Consider the following 16,214-nt stretch of genomic DNA (forward strand, 5'->3'; position numbering starts at 1 on the left):
TCGCAGGAGCAAGCGTTTCAAGTGACCGCCATGATCTGCCCCTAGGACACGTACCCAGATATGTCCTTTTTCAAGGTCTTATGAGAATCAAACTCCAATCGTCCAAGTAGATTTCTAAATCCTTATTCAGCAGACTGGAAAGTTGCATGGAGGAGAGCAAAGTAAAAAAAAGATGGGGTGTTTTTAGCGATTGGAGCAGCCCTCTGAAGGGCCTGTCCTGCCTGTAGGCTTACTCTTAGGGTCACTTTCTATACTGTCGAATTGTAGAAATTCCTATACTGCCCGATGGAAATGATTTCAATAGTGTCGGTGGGTGGATCATTAACCCCCCAGCTCTACTGTAGGGGGGTTGTCACCCACCCCCCAGACCCGCAATACCTGTTTGTGTTCATATGTATGCCTTAATATGAGGAAACAATTTTAAACAAAACACGATCACTATAATAAAAAGGCCGCAACATTGGTTCCGTTATGGTGTAGATTCTTTCCGATTGCGGTTTTGTTTGTCCACCTTTGTAAATGCGGCGGCGGCGGCGATGATGGCACAGCCGCGTGAACTGCTCGCATTCGGCTACTTGAGGTCTCGGAAACAGCCCCGACGTGAATAAGCCATACAGTGCTGGCTCCCGATTGGTCTCGCCTGGCCCTGCCCACCTTCTCCTGGGTGCACAAGTGGGGAAACCAGGGTAACTAGATTTGGAATCAGCCGCTGCCCTTTGGTTTGCGGGCATCGTGCTTTTCTTTTGTAGACGGGGGTCGGGCCACTGGTGGGGATTGTTTGCCAGTGCCCCGCCCCCCCCCTCGGGCTCTGGGGTCAGCTGGGCTCGCCATTGTGCCAGGCTGAGCTTGTGCTGAGTCTGCAGGGAGAGACAAAGGACACACACACACGGCGCAAGATCCTGCCCGCTCTCGAGCCTTCGCAAGCCCGCGGGGAAAGCTGCAGATGCCGGACCTCATGGAGCAGGTGAGAAAGAGACGCTTAGGGGTGAGGGGCTGTGTGAGTGCTTAGGCGTGACCCTCCATTCCTCGAGCCCATCTCCACGGATGAGCCGCGGGGACTGACGAGGCAGGGGGGTTGCAACTTAAGTGCGCCCGTCCTAAGAAGGATGGGTCGCCGTGTGCCCCCGGTCCTAAGAAGGATGGGTCGCCGTGTGCCCCCGCGAACCAGCGGCTGCTTTCCAGGGTGGTGTGGGGCCGCGCACCCTGCTTCTTAGCTTCGCGCATTCAATCTCCGCGTATGTTACGGTGGCTGTTCATATAGTTCCCTCACTGCCCGGGATCCGTTTCAGTGCGCTGAGTTGGGAGGGTCAGAGACCGGAGGGCGGGCATGAGTCGCCATGAAATGGAAGGAGGCACCATATTTGGTGAGGGAGAAAGAGGGTGAACGACCTTTCGACCCTGGTGACTGTAATTGTGCATTTCGACCCTGGTGACTGTAATTGTGCAATGCAAGTGCCACGCAAAACTTCAGAAGTGCTGTTAAAAGCAACCCGTTTTTCCAATATTCCCATGTGGGTATCTTTCATTGAATCTGAAAGAGGGGCTCGTGTAGATGGTGGCCATGTCATGACCAGAGCTCTGTCCTTCGGCTTCAACTGCAGCCTTTGTTTCGGGAGAGCACAGCTAGGACAAGTGCGCCGGCAGCGGGGCGCGTTTCCCAAACGGGCTGCCCGTCTCTTCTCGCCGGAAACCCAAGCACGTGCATTCTGGAGGGTGGGCTCCGTAAATTACATTGTTGGAATGGATGCTGGTGACCTACTTAAGTGAGTAAAGGTACGTGCTGCAGACACTTGCCCCTCCATCCCGCCAAAACAGGGCTCCCGCTCCTCCGAGCCTAACGGGAGATCTCGCCGGGACCACTTTCACAGATGCGGCCGTCTCAGAAGCGCTGCAGCTAGGGAGAGCGGGCACGTCCTTGCCGGCCGTTTTCACACGGCTTTGTTTATTGCATTGCCCTGCTAATGGCCAGCAGTTTGAGGCAATGGCTGCAGCCCTCACTTCCCATTTTGGGCCTTGATGGATGGACCTGCTCCCATTTCCAGCTGCCATTAGAGCAGATTACACAAGACACCTCATACACGGCTGGCGTAGTTACTGCTATAACGCGTTTCTTTTGTTTGCAGCCTCTTAAACATGAGTGTTTGTCTTTCTTATGCATGGGTGTTTTGGTCAGAGTGATGGTACTTTTCCAAATGAGACCCATCTCTGCCCCCGCCCCCCCCACCTCCCAAATCTGTGTTTGCTACCGAGTCAATGAAGGTGAGTAAAGCTCCTTTTAAAGATTCGTTTTCATGCAGTTGCTTTTATGTGGCTGCATGAAGGTGAGCTGAAGGTTTCTGACAATATCTATACACAGGTGACGCTACTGAAGGATATTGGGTCTTAAAGTGCTTTAAGCTCAGTGCTGTAAAACATGACGTTTTAAACTTGGAATATTGTGCTTTCTCCGACTTCCAGGTTTCCCACTCACAAGGTGCAAATAAAGACAGGATTATATTATTTTGACTGAACACGTTTCCACAAAGATGTATGTTTTGTTGGGTTGCTTTATAATGCAATGGGTGTATTTTGAAAATAGCCACGGTGACAGTATTTTATTGTAGTCCTTGAATGGCGAAACGAAAATATGTGTACGAAGTAAAACTTGGGAAGTATGCAGTCAAGAGCCTACATTCTAAATTGCAGAGTTGGTTCAAATCTTGTCTGTACTGCTTAACCAACGTTTGTGGACTGGGGCAAATACGTGTAAATCACTGACTTAACTGCAACAGTTGGAGTCATTAGAAGATTAAGTTCACATTATTTGCACAAAGGGCCCCCTTACAATGGAGCCGATTTAAGGATTTTAGGGACTGAATGATTGTGCTCCTGTCACTGGCCCCTGAGACCCTCACCTAGCATTGTCTGAAATTCTTGTATGGCTCTTTCTGTTTCATAAGATGTGACTTGGCAGGCAGCTACATAGTGTCACAAGCAGGCAGCGCACCCGAGTTACTGTAGCACTGTCTGCGTCCGAACCAATGCGAAGTTCCTCTCCTGTTGCTCCCCATCACTGAATTTGCCTGGCACATCCAGAGTGCGGTGCCACGGGTACGCAAGTGAAACTCTTTGATATGCCTGTTATGCGCCTTTGTCTTTTATTTTCTGCATGGTCGTTTTCGTCGATTTCGTTTTTTATTTTATGTATTTTGTTTTTTTAAATGTTTAATGTGGGCTTCCCTCCCAACCCCCACCACCCCAATCCTCTAACCCACCCAAGCACGCGACATATACACGACGAGAACGACCAGAGGGGAAACATGCATGAGTAAGGTGCAAACGAGGAAAGTGGCCTCGTTAAAAACACAGCATACGCAGGTTACTAATGTAAATTGTCTGGTTGTGCCGTCTGTCCGAGTGGTGTTTTGGCAGTGTGCAGAGTTGTATTGGTCTGCTTGTGGTGAGTTAGGGTGCTGTATAGGCACGTTTAGTCTAGACGTGTGTCTTCTGGTGGTCTAGGTTCCATTGTGTAACCCGTGCTGTTTCAGTGTTGGAGTTGTGCAACACGATGCGTTGTCTATTAGGGTTGGCGGTAGTATGCCTTTGAGGTGGTTATTGTTAGCATGTCTTGCCCAACAAGCCATCCAATAACTAGGGACAACCTTATGCAATTTGGAAGCATCACAGTTGGTCCCATTTATTTTTTTTTATCTATGTAAAACATGATTTCTCCCGCTGTCGTGCCTAGTTAGGCCACATTGTATGAATATGAAGTGATGTTTACTGCAGGTGGCACTCCAACTGTAGCGTCACTCAATCTTACATGGGATTATGTTAAAACTCCGATGGACAAGAATTAGCAATTGACAAAGCCACCATTTGAAGAGTTAGCCTTTCTCCCCTCTCCTAAAGTGTGGGTGCGGTTGTACCCCTCGCAAAAGTCACAGCAAACAATGCAGGGGAAGCCCTGTCCTCTCAAACACCTCAGCTCTCCCCAAGTCTTACAGGTGATTGTTTGAAGTACACGATGCTTACCTTTCTTACATGATAAGCAAAAAAGCTTTACCTCAAAGGCTCTTCTGGGCGTGTCCAAGTCTTGAACTTATTAAGACGTATTGGACAGTTTCAGGAGTTCTCACGTTTCCAGCGTCGGGCACGAAATAATGAGCCATTCCTGGCTTTTTGGCTCGTAACAGAAAAAAAGGTACATTTCAAAAACGTTTGTGTGCATGAATGAATGTGTGTGCGAGTCTGTGTATGTAGGGCGAGGGCACAGTTTGTGAGCACTCAGAGCGGGGTCAACATGGAAATGCATTAAGACACATTGCAGGATTTTATTTGGGCGCTATCAGCATATAAGGTGGAGAGCAACTGGTGTAACAAAAACATTTTAACCAAGTCTTCCTTCAGCCGCACAATATATAAGCATTATGCGTGACCTTCACTGATGTGCTGTTAACAACAAGCATTGGTAAAGCAAACCGTTTTGGTTTCTGTGTAAGGTATTTGCTAACAGAAGACCAAGTACTCCCACCACATTGTAATTCCTACAATGAATGGCCAGTTGAAAGCACTAGAGAGAAACTCCCTGATTTCGCTGGAGATTGTCGAAAGCAGCCAGGCGTTTGTTTTTTTTGCGAGACTGCTCCAGCCTGACCATTGGGTCTCTGGTCGTTTTGAGTGCGCTATGCTGTAAGGGTCCCATGGCATTTCAATGAAGTCAATTACTTGCATGTAATTGACTTCATTGAAATTACTTTGAAAATCCTATCCCCGATCCCCCATCACTAGCACACAAGAACCCTTCCCCACCCGCCGGCGCCTTTTGCCCCATAGCCCACAAATACTTAGAAAAAATTCGACGTATTTTCGAAGTAATTTCCACTAAGTACATTACATCGACGTAATTTACTTTGTGGAAACGACGGGATACGGTTCCCTAACCACATTGGTAGCTGCTGTGCAAAAAGCGTGGTCGTTTGCTGCGGCGTTAAGTGGTATCGTGACACCCTGGAGGAAGCAGTTCAAGAGTAGCCTCTTTACATGCCCCCCACACCGCACTCCCTGGCCAAATCTCCGCCCAGGGCCCTGCAGGACCTTATGCAAATAGAGAAGAAAGGAGTAGATTAGTGGCGCGCAGAACCTCATTTTCTCCCGAAGAACACCGTGGCATCGGCTCTTAAGGGGAGAGGGGCTGTGTGGGACTGTGCAGGTTCACTGGAGCACACTCGTTTTGGGAGGAGTATTTTGTAAAGTGTACCATCCTCGTTGAACAAGTTAACGCGGATTCAGAATGTTTGTTTTGCCTTGCGCGCTAGTTATTCACCTTGACTCTGGCCCCCCCCTTAGCGTGGGCACTCAGCGCCTTGCCTCCCCCCCCCACTCTATCCGGCCCCTCTTGCCCCCCCCATCCCTACTACCCCCTCACCCCCCCCCCTCCGCATCAGTCATCCCATGCAGGCGGAAGCAAGAATTGACACGACACCAGTTTATGATTGGAAGGTTAACATGCCTCAGCAGCTTTATTTGCATAAAGTCTTGGAGTTATCTTACAGGCGATCCGTAATTCACCGTCACTGATATACTATTCCAGGTGCGGCTACCTAGGGCTTACCCCCGCCCCTCCCCCTCCCCATCGTCCTCGTCCGGGGGACGCCTTGGATTGAGCCCGGCCCTGGCTATCCACCTCTCTCTACCCCGGCCGTTGTTGATGTCAATTTTGCCCCCATTTCCCCCTGCCCCTTGCTAGGTCTTTGTTGCGGATGCCCGACCCCCCCGCAAACTTACCCCGTGTCCTAATCAGGCTCTAGCTAAAACCGGCAGCCACTCGGTGCCTCGCTAATGTTCAGGTTCCTATACCGGCACCACCACAAGTGCCCTTACAATTTCCTATACCGGCACCACCACAAGTGCCCTTACAATTTAATTTATGTATCCGTATTTGGGCCGGCACCGCCCTCCGATGCCGTCCCCCACTTTCTGCCTGCCTAGTTGGTCGTCGCTTGCGACGTCCATCTAACCTTTTCTTACCAAACTCTACTCAGCCCCCCCTACGCCTTCGCGTTGTTCCGGTTATTGGCATCCCAGTCCTACCCCCGCTATGCAAACCCCCCCCCCAGGTCTCCCTCCTGTGTCCCGAGCCCCCAGAAACTTCGCAATTCCCTCTCACTAAAGGCGCCCCCCCTCCAACTGCAGCCTTAGCAGGTGTCCTCCCCCCCTTGGCTGGTGTCGTATCTCTTCCGGATTCCCTGTCCCTCGTACTATCTTCCTTTCCCAACTGTCTCCCCCATTCCCCCGGTCCCCTTATGCTGCGCCCCGCCAGGCCCCCTCTTTCCTGTCCTTGCTGGCCCTCCTTGTCCGAGCTCCCCCCCCCGATGTTCCTACCTTTCTTACTCCCTCCTCCAGCTCCCCCCCCTCTTGCCCCCCCCTTCGTGACGACTTCCCCCTGCTGTATTTTTGTCCCGGTAGCATAACCCCCCGTATTCTCCTCTTGTTCCCCCCCAACCAGCTTCACTTGCTGCCCTCTTTTGGTTTGTTGTTCGTCCCACCCCCCCCCGCAATTTGGGTCTTGGAATTGTCTCCCAAGTCCCCTACATCCCTCCCCTTTTTCCCCAGGGCCTCCCCCAAGCCTATTGCTCTTGGGGCGCCGTGCATCTAAACTCTTGGCTGCTCATTCCCCTGTGGGTCTGCTGGCAGTGCTTCGTAAGGGGATCGCAATGTAACTCCGCTGGGCGACCTGTAAAACAAAAGAAAACATTTTTTATTCACATACTTTTTACCGGGAGGGTGGGTGGGAAAACGAACGCTGCTCCGACGCGACGGGAAACCGAGGGAGGATGTGTGATTGCTCACACAAGTCCGGGCTTTTATGGCTGGCTTCTCCCCGGTTTCCCGCCCTGCGCCTCTGCTTTCGCGCCCTTCAGGGGGGGCGGGCCCTGTATTACGTCATCATCCCGCCCCCGGCGCGTTATTTCTTACGGGCATGGGGGGGGAAGGGCGCCCTGGACCGCCCCCACTAAGGGGCAGCGCCCGCCATGCCAGCTTTCCTGGCGCGTTCGCCCGCCGTAGCGTGGGCACTCAGCGCCTTGCCTCCCCCCCCCACTCTATCCGGCCCCTCTTGCCCCCCCCCATCCCTACTACCCCCCTCACCCCCCCCTCTCCGCATCAGTCATCCCATGCAGGCGGAAGCAAGAATTGACACGACACCAGTTTATGATTGGAAGGTTAACATGCCTCAGCAGCTTTATTTGCATAAAGTCTTGGAGTTATCTTACAGGCGATCCGTAATTCACCGTCACTGATATACTATTCCAAGTGCGGCTACCTAGGGCTTACCCCCCCCTCCCCCTCCCCATCGTCCTCGTCCGGGGGACGCCTCGGATTGAGCCCGGCCCTGGCTATCCACCTCTCTCTACCCCGGCCGTTGTTGATGTCAATTTTGCCCCCATTTCCCCCTGCCCCTTGCTAGGTCTTTGTTGCGGATGCCCGACCCCCCCGCAAACTTACCCCGTGTCCTAATCGGGCTCTAGCTAAAACCGGCAGCCACGCGGTGCCTCGCTAATGTTCAGGTTCCTATACCGGCACCACCACAAGTGCCCTTACAATTTCCTATACCGGCACCACCACAAGTGCCCTTACAATTTAATTTACGTATCCGTATTTGGGCCGGCACCGCTCTCCGATGCCGTCCCCCACTTTCTGCCTGCCTAGTTGGTCGTCGCTTGCGACGTCCATCTAACCTTTTCTTACCAAACTCTACTCAGCCCCCCCTACGCCTTCGCGTTGTTCCGGTTATTGGCATCCCAGTCCTACCCCAGCTATGCAAAACCCCCCCCCCCAGGTCTCCCTCCTGTGTCCCCGAGCCCCCAGAAACTTCGCAATTCCCTCTCACTAAAGGCGCCCCCCCCTCCAACTGCAGCCTTAGCAGGTGTCCTCCCCCCCTTGGCTGGTGTCGTATCTCTTCCGGATTCCCTGTCCCTCGTACTATCTTCCTTTCCCAACTGTCTCCCCCATTCCCCCGGTCCCCTTATGCTGCGCCCGCCAGGCCCCCTCTTTCCTGTCCTTGCTGGCCCTCCTTGTCCGAGCTCCCCCCCCGATGTTCCTACCTTTCTTACTCCCTCCTCCAGCCCCCCCCTCTTGCCCCCACCCTTCGTGACGACTTCCCCCTGCTGTATTTTTGTCCCGGTAGCATAACCCCCCGTATTCTCCTCTTGTTCCCCCCCAACCAGCTTCACTTGCTGCCCTCTTTTGGTTTGTTGTTCGTTCCCCCCCCCCCCCGCAATTTGGGTCTTGGAATTGTCTCCCAAGTCCCCTACATCCCTCCCCTTTTTCCCCAGGGCCTCCCCCAAGCCTATTGCTCTTGGGGCGCCGTGCATCTAAACTCTTGGCTGCTCATTCCCCTGTGGGTCTGCTGGCAGTGCTTTGTTCAGGGATTGGCCTGTGATTCCTCCAAGACTCTCTGCTGGCTGCCGGCGGCGGAGAGTTCCCCCCCCAGCTTGCTTCCACAGGGCACTCCCTGAATTTTTTATGGCTGGCATCTTGGGAGGTGCCCCCCCACTCGGGCCCCTCATACACATCCCGCATTCTGAAGTGCCGTCATCCATTCCAGAGACATCAAGGCAGTGCCCACCTCGGACAAGTGGGTCCCGTCCCCTTCAAAATACCCTGGTACTTTTATAGTGATGAGGGGATGGCGAATCCAAATCATCCCCCGGCTTTTCAAAAACTGCCCATCCGATTATTGTTTTCCGCCTTGCTTCTTCTATGGCGCCGTGGAACACTGCTCCGACGCGACGGTAAACCGAGGGAGGATGTGTGATTGCTCACACAAGTCCGGGCTTTTATGGCCGGCTTCTCCCCGGTTTCCCGCCCTGCGCCTCTGCTTTCGCGCCCTTCAGGGGGGGCGGGCCCTGTATTACGTCATCATCCCGCCCCCCGGCGCGTTATTTCTTACGGGCGTGGGGGGGGGGAAGGGCGCCCTGGACCGCCCCCACTAAGGGACAGCGCCCGCCATGCCAGCTTTCCTGGCACGTTCGCCCGCCGTTTCTCTCTCTTGGCATGTATGATCTTCGCAGTATGGCGACAGATGTAGCAAAGCCCATCAGGAGCTTACAGGGACCGAGCTGCAGTCTTCGCCACCTACTAGGCTGAGTAGTGTGGGCCCCCCTTCACTCTTGTTTCTGATACCCTAATACCTGGGGTGAAGAAATAACAATACAGACAGAGTATATGTTCGTGGAAAAATCATGGCCGTAGGCTTGTTTATTTTCTACAGAAAATAACACCACACAATCATCATAATGACCAACAATAAAAATCGCTTTTGGGCACCTCGTGTCCAGGGGATGTGAAAGCCCCAACTTCTCCTTGGCTATTTTCCGATACCCATGGACATCCGTTCCTGGACACGTGCCGCCACACCTGAGTGGGTGTTGCCTAGGCCGCTCAGGTCCCCCCAGAAAGCATCCCTAACTGCATCCCCGTGTTGCTAATGCTCTGAAAATGTTATCTGAAAATACACCCATCCCTTTGTTGGATAGGTGTACGCCATCCTGATGGAACGTCATTCTGTGACAAGCCATGTCTTATGAAATGGATCCTTGTGCTCCTGCAGTACCTTTCTACTGTCTTGTTTAGCTTTTTCCTAGTTGTTTCAATGGCATGCCTCCTGTGTGCCCCGTACCAGACTCTGCGGGCGATGATCTCGGACATAAAAATTTCTGTTTTCCACCAGCAGTGTGCTATCGCCCTTAATGACTCACACATGTCGCGCATTAGCTCGGCCCTGTTTGTTTTGGCCAGATCGTTACCCCCAAGGTGTATTACCAGATATTTGGGCGGGTCCCTGAACCCGATCAAATCAGACAGCCGTTCGTGAATGTCTTCCCACAGCATTCCTGGGAGGCCCCACCAGGAGGTTATCGTCTTTTTAAAATGCAGGCCCTCTTTGAAGTCTTCTATCCACCTGCCTGCCCGGGTCACGAAAGAATGGCCGACTATCCATGCTGATCTGTATGGCCCTGTATCTGCATTTGTGGATGGGAAAGGCATCATATCAGATTTTCTCGTACATATTTTTTGAAACATTGCGACCTCCACCCCCCAATTTTCTTTACGCCCTTTGCTCTAAGGCCCCCTGCCCATGCCAAGGTGGCTGCCCCTATTCTGAAAGAGTGGGTCCCAAACTCAGCTGCATCCCACCCCGCTTTTGCTATGGTTTTCTTTAGTATTGCTTGGCACTGGTATCTGCTGAGGGCTCTGCCATCCCTGTGTATCAATAACTGCCCCCCGACTTCAGGTCGTACCTCCAGGAATTGTTTGGTAATGCACCTGGGGCAATGTTCCCTTTCCTTGATGCAGTTTAGCTCTATTGCTCTTCCCTTCCCCATTTGGTCTGTTTTTGATTTTCTCAGTATTATCGACATGCCTTTGGACCCTAAGCTGACATCGCTTTTTGCTAGCCCGTCTCCTGCGACTGTATTGCGCGCTACCAGTTCCCCGATCCTGAATGCCCCATAATACGCTAGCTCGAAAGCCGTTCTGAATAACCTGGTCTCATAACTGTCGCTACATGTGTTATGCAATAATTGTAACAGCTTCACCACTTTCTTAAAATTCAAAGGTCTCCTGTTGTCTGGTTTCCTTCCTTCCAACCTTGCCCAACCCTTCATTGCATATTTTATCCGTGGGCTAACTGTTGGGTCTTTCACACCGGCCACTTTTGCCGTATATACGACCGCGGCCAAATGCGCTAGTGCCCAGATTTTCTTTTTCCTTGCGCAAATGCTTTCTCCAAAAATTCGGACATTTTGGAAACTGTAATTTCCCCCACTTCTTGTAAACCTGTTCCTTTTAGCACATCAATCACATGTTTTTCACACTGTTTACCAGTCTTGTATGTTATCGCGCTCCTTGCCAATCTTTCTATCACTTGACCTTGCTCCTGTGGTTTTTCCTCCTCTTCTGAGTCAACCTTGTAGTTAACCGATCTTTTTCCAGTGCTTCTAGTGGGACCCATGCCTTTTTTGGCGTGGGCGTTTTCATCCATTTTGCGTCTGGCCGTAGCTCTCTGAACTTGCCCCACTGGAAACGAGACAATGTGTCAGCAACCATATTTTCTTCTCCAGCGATATGCCTCGCCCTTATGTTAACATTATTTTTTAGACAACCCAACGTTATTGCCCTCATTAATTCCAAGACCAACGGGCATGATGCGCTTCCGTTATTTATCACGTGCACTACTGCCATGTTGTCTGATCAAACATTTAGCTCTTTGTTGTTTAGCTCTGCTTCCCATGCGCACAGTGCTACCCAAATCGGGAACAGTTCTAGTAGCGTAATATTACTTGTCCATGCAGCCTCGTGCCATGACTCTGGCCAACCTTCTGCGCACCATTCTGTACCCAGTATCGCTCCAAACCAAAAGCCCCCCGGGTGCATCAATGAACAACACCCTTTTGTCTTCTTCATTTATGGGTATTCGCCATATCACTGACCCGTTAAATGATTTAAGGATTTCGCTCCATACCTCTAAGTCTTTCTTGATTCCGCCACCCATTCTGACTCTGTGGTGTCCCTCTTTGGCCCCTCTTGTTCTCTGTTCCACCCTCCTCTGGAATATCTTGCCTTGCGGTATGACTCTGCCAGCAAAGTTTAGTTTTCCTGCTAGCGATTGCAATTCCTTCACTGTGGCCTTGTTTCTCCCTTTCAGGTCTTTGATTGTGCCTATTAGGTCTGCCCCCTTCTCTTCCGGGATCCTACACACTCCTATCCGTGAGTCAATTTCAATTCCTAAAAAATCGGATTATCTGTGTTGGGCCCATTGTTTTTTCTTCCGCCAGCGGGAAGCCCCACTCCCTCGTTACTGCCATGAATTTCTTTAATGTATCCTTACACAGCATGGAACCCTGTGGTCCCACAAATAAAAAATCGTCCAGATAGTGAACCACTTGCGCCTCTGGCAACTCTTTTGTGAGTGCCCATTGTAGGAATGAGCTCACTTTCTCAAAATATGCGCATGATATGGCACAACCCATTGGGAGGCATTTATCAACAAAATATTCGCCCTCCCAATGCATGCATAACCACTTCTGTGACTCCCTATTTACTGGTAGTAGACGAAATGCTGACTTTATGTCGGCCTTTGCCATCCATGCCCCTTGACCCGCTTTCCTGACCACTTGTACCGCTTCCTGAAAATCTGAGTAATTCACTGAAACTGCCTCTTGCTCTATGCCGTCGTTCACTGATGCCCCTGGAGGGTATGATAAGTGGTGGATCAGCCTAAATTCGCCTGCCTCCTTCTTAGGGACCAAGCCTAGCGGTGAGCATATGTACTCGGAAAATGGTGGAGAACTGTAAGGGCCCCCCATCCTCCCCAGTTCTACCTCCTTCCTGATTTTCTTGCCCACTAGTTCTTTGTTCTCTAATGCAGATTTTAGGTTTCTAGGGGTATTCTGGGATGCGTGCCCCTTGAAAGGGATGTTGAAACCCTCTTGAAATCCTTGCCTGATTGCCTCAGCTACCTCCTGGTCTGGGAAGACCCGTAGCCACTGCTCCATGTTCTCGATCTTGACTGGTGTGGCCCCTCTCTCTACTTCACCCTCAATTCCGTTTTTTCCTGCACCCTGTGCGTGCTGGATGTCGCTCGGGTGCATTTGGCGGTACTATGTTCCCCCTTACAATTCTCGCATCTGTGACTGAATTTGCATTTCTTACCCCAGCTACATGGTATCCCATTCTCGAAATTTCGGTCTTGGGCTGACCCTGACCTATCTGGCCCATTGCTACCCCTACCACCCCCTTGGGCTGTTGGTAGTATGTTGCTCTGCCAACTTCTCTGAGTGTTGTACTGCCTGCTCCGAAAACTCTGATCCCTCGTTCTGTCATAATAGTTATCGTATCTCCTATTGTTATATCTGTAATCACTTCTGTAGTCGTTCTGCCAATATTGCTTCCTATGATAGCTTCCTGCACTACCCTGTTCCTTGTTGTCCCATTTTTCTTTTAGCACATTAAATATATACAGGTTGTAGTTTTCCTTATCCCAACCTATGTCTGGAAAGCAGTCCATTTCCTTCCTAAATTCGTGGTCATGTTCTTTCCATGCCTCTCCCCCAAATGCCTTGTACACCTTCAAAACATGCTGTTGGTATGTCACTAGTGATGCCCCGTCTTCTGGGTATTTTTGCAGAATAATGGTGGACATTATCTGAAAAGCTGCGGTCCAAGTATCAAAATTCCTTGCTACTGGTGCCCTTTTTAATAAGCCCTTCTCATCCTCTTTTACATCCTCTATTGATACGTTCTGACCTCTTCTTTATACATCTAGTAATGAAAAGCAGTCTATGAGCTCTTTTCTCCATATCTTTTCCTTCACCTTCTCACTAATGTACCATGCCTGTGCCTTCAAAGAACGACCTTGTGCATCTTTTCGAACCGTGGGCCTGCCATATTTTGTCATAACTGTGGCTGGGTCTATCGTTGTTACCGTGGTTGACCCTGTTGCAGGTGCTGGTGGGCGTTCCCTGGGGAGAGGACCCTGGCGGGACCCCTTGCGCCACTGGTATGGGGACCCTGTTGTCTGCTGGTACTGGCCCTCCTGCTCCCTGACCGTCAACTGCCCCCCCTCTGTTGTTTTTTTCTTTTTATCTGTGCACACTACCCCCCTCCATTTCACCCATGCCTGCAAATGGTCCCTTTCCTCATCTTCGCTACTTTCCATTTCAGACATTACCGTTTTTTGCTTCTTCTCTCTCCCTCCACGGGCTCTGGGCGACTTACCCTGAGCCGTGATGCATGTTTTCAACATTTTCACAATTTTATCCCCAATATTATCAAATTGTTCAGTACCTTTTTTTGTTTCCTTTCTTCTGTTTTTTCTTTGGCACCTCCGTCGGCTCCTGCGGGTCCCTTGCCGCCTCTCTTGACCTTTTCTGGCCTTGTGGCAGCGCAGCCTCCTCTTCGTTGCTGCTGGAATCATCTAGTAGCAAAGGCGACATAGCCCTAGCCCTTTCCTTCTTTTGCATCACTTCCAGCACCCATTGTGCTCCATACTCTTTCTCTGCTTTCTTTGCCCATGTGCTGATTCCTGCGCTCTATTTGCCCTTTCTTCTGCCATCTCTCCACACCTGCCTCCTTTTCCTTGCCTCTTGTGTGTGACTGGATACTCTTTATTTGCCCAGAATAGTTTTTCTGATTTTCTTTGCTTCTCTTTTGCGCAGGGTATTTCTTCTGATGTCCTTGTATGGCCCCCTGTCTTGCCCTGCGCGCCTCTATTGTGGCCCCAGATGCGTTGTTTTTGGCCAATGTTAAATTGTGCGCTGTCTCTTTAACTTCCCTTGTGGCCTCCTCGCATTAGTGGCACCCGAAGCGTTAAATTTGCTCAGTGCCGTCCGTGGCCACGCCCCCTTGCTCCGTCTTCTGATTCCCTTAAGGCCTCCTGTGCTTGTGCCGGCGAAACAATTGCGTCTTGCTTGACCCCACCGTGACTTGAACACGCAGCCTTCTGATATGTATTGAATTGCACTCCCGTTGTGCCACGAGGAGCTGCCGTTATGTTCGGAGCCGCGCACCCTTGTGTCGGCGCTCCGACTTCCTGTTCTCCTCACCGTCGTCCCGTTACCCGCCGCCGGCTGGTGTCCCACCGCCGGCGATGTGATTTGGCGTGCTGCTAGCCGCCCAGCGGCCCGGGCGCTCTTGTCTGGGCGCTCCTTCCAGCCTGCTTCTCCCCCGCACTCCTGCTGCTGCCGGTCTTCGGATCCGTCAGGTCTTCCGATGTTCGGCTCTTCCTTGTGGCTTCTTCCTTCTTCCTTTGTTCCCGACGCGGCCACAGCACCCGGCACTCTTTCAGCTCCTCCCGCAGATCTTCGCCTCAGTCGAGGGCTTCGTCCGCTCACTGCTCACCTGACGAGGTTCTTTCCAGCGCTGCTCTGTCTGCAGAGGGGGGATACGCTGGAAACAAGAGAAGCCCGCAGAGGCAAAACGTTTCCTATCCCCCTTTTCAGGCCCTGGGAGCTTACCAGAATGAGGTGAGCTCCTACCTGGTTGTGTTTCTTCCTGCCTCACGTCGGGGTACTTATACCCCTTTCCCCTTTGTTGTCCCCCTGGGGGGGCTGGACTTCCTCCTGCCCCCCCATTGTCTTTCCTCGCACCTTTCCCCATTTGTTGTTACATTCCCATGGCAACGCAGAGGGTGGGGGCACCGCTTTGTCTGCCCCTCCCTCTTTGTTTCGCACCGTTTGTTCCCCTACCCTGCGCCTAACCCCCCAGGCCCTCCATCGTGTCGTACTTTGTACGACACGGGGCCTGGGGAAAATTGCGAAACACCAAAAGAGCCTTCTGCCAGCTCAAACTGCATCGCTTAAAATGGCGCAACCATGCAGAAAGAACGTTCATGGTTTTTCCCCCCTCTAAAAGCGCTGAGGCGAAGAGCACACAGCAAAATGTAGTGGTGGCCCAGGTGGAAGCAGCGCACCCACTACATCATCATCCACATTTTGTTGATGGATGGGTGTGTAAGCGGGAAGTTGAATGTGGAAATCTAGTATGTAACTTGTTGCGGCTGAATTGGGGAAACCTACCATCAACATGTACCCTCAACAGATTTCTCCCTAAAATGCGTGCTACTTTTAAAGTTAACCTTAGAGACTCACTTTTGAGCACATACATCACCTCCCCAGTATCCGAGGCGGGGGCACCCAGCACAGACTTTTCAATGAATTTACCTCCTTGGGACTGGTCCACATATCTGCTCTGAATTTGGTCTTGACGTCCTTAGGGAGCCTTTACGAAAACATACGTCTCGAAGTAAAGGAACACACCTCTATACTAAACACCTTGCAATCTTCAACTGGAAAGTTGGTAGAAAGCGAGGTTCTTTCCCCACGGTCTTCCAGTAAGAAGCACAAGATGATAATCTGGTAGGAGGGCAAGGTACTTGCTGGTCTACCTTTTAGTAAGGATGTGGTCATCGATGACTGGGGCAGCATAGTAGGGGAAAACGGAGGAGAGAATGGCTTATTGTATGGGGGAACCATTGGAGATCTGGTTAGTCTAATTCCAGTCCCACATGGCAATGTTCCCTCAAAGGTTGAGGTTGATGCATCCCCTTTTGAAGCGTCAGTTAAACATCTACCTGCTCTGGTTGATGATATCTGTCCAGGGTGAGCAGGACATCACGCAAGAGAAAAAGAAAACTAAGAACCAGAACAAACCTAATTAAAATAAAAAAATCC

General features: G+C 51.3%; 1 long non-coding RNA gene across 1 annotated transcript in view; it reads left to right on the top strand.

Annotated features, from left to right (window-relative positions):
* Positions 1–590: 590 nt before the first annotated feature.
* LOC138582712 (uncharacterized) overlaps positions 591–16,214 on the top strand; it is a 38,154-nt gene continuing 22,530 nt past the window's right edge. The window contains exon 1 of the long non-coding RNA XR_011305063.1: positions 591–964. This is a non-coding gene — a long non-coding RNA (uncharacterized lncRNA). The remainder of the gene's footprint in view (positions 965–16,214) is intronic.

This window comes from Ambystoma mexicanum, chromosome 3q (genome assembly GCF_040938575.1).
Source record: "Ambystoma mexicanum isolate Mex_15411 chromosome 3q, UKY_AmexF1_1, whole genome shotgun sequence".
Taxonomy (NCBI): Eukaryota; Metazoa; Chordata; class Amphibia; order Caudata; family Ambystomatidae; genus Ambystoma; species Ambystoma mexicanum.